The following is a 2,744-nucleotide window of genomic DNA, read 5'->3' on the forward strand; positions in this document are numbered from 1 at the left end:
AATAACAGCGAAAAAATAACAAATCTTTTTCTAAGAAAGTGTGAATCCGGAAAGCAAACGTGGCAATAAGGAAAACGAGGAGAAAGGGAAGAAGAAAGGGATAAGGGATAGCGAAAAGGATAGTAAACGGCCAGGAAGCTCTTTGACGAGGTCGTTTCCGGACGAGTCTGATGTTTCTTGACTCTGATCCCAACGCTATCGCAACAATTGGATAGCTCGCGCCCTCCTTGCTATCCTAGTCTTGCTGTGCGACCATGATAAGCTTCAGAAACAGCTCTTAATGGTTTCCCTCGCGATTACCGGTACCTATATCTCCGATTCATCCCTCTACACTTTACTTCTGTGTTACTCCTTCTCTACTATTGTATAATACGAAGGAACGAGAGATCGAGAGAAAGCTTTCGCTAGTAACGTCGATAACCATGACTAAATTATGATCTGCCATTGTACAGGAACCGCAATGGAATAACAACACTTCCTGGAACTCATTTCTATAACGAGAGACACGTAATTCCTTTTACATATGCAATATGTAATAAAATAAAAAAATAGTATTAACTCGTAATATTGATTAGATAATATCGTTGATCGGCATGATTTTTTGTTTTTTTTTTGTTTTATGGTTTTTCAAATTTTTTATTTTTCTTTCTTTTTTTTTTTGACATCACTTATTTGATTTATTATATATTGTATTTATTATTTTATTTATTATATATTGTATTTATTATTTTATTTATTATATATTGTATTTATTATATTTATAGATCGTCAACCGAAATATTATTACGAAAATTCAATAGATCAATTTTGATATAATGTTTAACAATCGATTTATGATAAATGAATTTCGACGAAATAATAAAGTTTTAACGGATTGAAATTAACGATCGCCGATAACCGACGTTAAATTTAGATACAAGCCTTTTCAAGATACTTTTTTTCCATTATATATCTTCTTTTTTTTTCTTTTTTTTCGTTTCTTTTTTGGTATTTTCGTTCGCAACGTCAAGAAGACCGTAAATATTTTTTCTCGTAATAAGAATAAAGTTTAATGTAAAAATTCTGATAATGAATTCTTTAATATTTATCATCCATAAAAACTCATCAAAAGTATTAAAAATGGTATTCTTTGAAAATCTATTATGATAATGAACGTGTGTAACTGAATACGTTAAAAATTTTATGACAAGTAATATCGACAAGTAATTATATTATCGTAATAATAAGATTTATTTATAGCAACGCTCATTAAAATGAAATTTTCTTTGTAGAACGTTCGCCGTTCAAACATTCGTTCAGATTTTTCTAGCTTTTTATTATCCCCTCAATACCATGAAATTTTACCAATGGGAGCCATTGTAAAAGCTTCGCGAAGAGACTCGTTCGTAAACAACAAGATTATCGAAGTTCGATGACAATCTCGACGGCAAATCGAGTTGTCTTCTCTCTTTCTCTCTCTCTCTCTCCTCTCTCTCTGTCTCTCTGTCTCTCTCTCTCTCTGTCTCTGTCTCTGTCTCTCTGTCTGTCTCTGTCCCTTTCTCTTCGTATTCTTTACCCGTAGACTCAGTTTCTCTAACTTTTAAAAGAGACTAACGTACGGACGGTACGAGGGGAAACTCTCGTTTTGTAGAAATCCGATAAGAATTACTAATTGGGAAAGACGGAGAATCATGGTATTATATAAGTTTCGATTGTAACCGAAAAAAATCTGTCGGGGATAAAGGAAATCGTATAGATCTACAATGTTTTCTTGATTTTTTTCTTCGTTCTTTTTTTTTCCTTTTTTTGAAGATAAGATCATTAACTCGAGACGTATATATTAATATCTCCTTTATAGTATTATCACTCGTAAAATAGAATCATTCGAATGGAAATTAGATATGATGCTATTACGATTTAAGCAGGTATTAATATTTATTTTCTTCGATAGATACGGATATATAAGTATATACATACATACATACATGCATATATATATATATATATATGTATATATATCTTTTGGCAAACACAATCTGTAGAATCGGATTAGACTTCGAAGCTACAGTCCTCGATCGCCAAACTAAACTGAGTTAAGCCCAGTATTAGTAGCAAAGCCTCGTTTATTAATTCAAACCAAGTTAACTCTCTCCTGTGTTTCTCTCCTTGCGACCTAGAGGAAAATCAGCGGCGTGTGACGTTACCTTGGATTAGTTACCGAATAGCTACATCTTGCGAAGTTAATCCCCGAAAACGTGCGATATCCATAAAGTTAGAAACGAACCTCTCGTCGTGTATCGACTAACATATCGTCAAAGGTAAATTAAAGAAACGTTAATACATCCTGTGCACCTAGTCGAATCTCCCAACGATAATACCAACGATAATACATATACTTTCATTCGTATAATCGCACTTCAGAAATAATTTTTTACAATCGAAAGGAGTACGGAATATTTTGTTTCGAAATTTTATTACTAAATTGACTACGTCAACATAATCGAAGATCGAAAACATTCGTAAAAGAAAAGAGAAAACAAAAAACAAACAAATCGAAATTCGATGTTAAGAACGACAAAGAAACATTCGCAAAATTTCGTAAGAATGTCGTAAGGATAAGAGTTCAAAAAAAAAAAAGAAAGAGAGAAAAAAACAAACCAAAGTAAAGAAAACAAAGATAAATATGAAAAAAAGCGAGCGATTTCGCAAATATGGGTCAAGATCGTTAAACAAAGGAGAATACTTGCTAACGTCGTAATATACAA

The sequence above is a fragment of the Vespula vulgaris genome, chromosome 23 (genome assembly GCF_905475345.1).
Source record: "Vespula vulgaris chromosome 23, iyVesVulg1.1, whole genome shotgun sequence".
Lineage (NCBI taxonomy): Eukaryota > Metazoa > Arthropoda > Insecta > Hymenoptera > Vespidae > Vespula > Vespula vulgaris.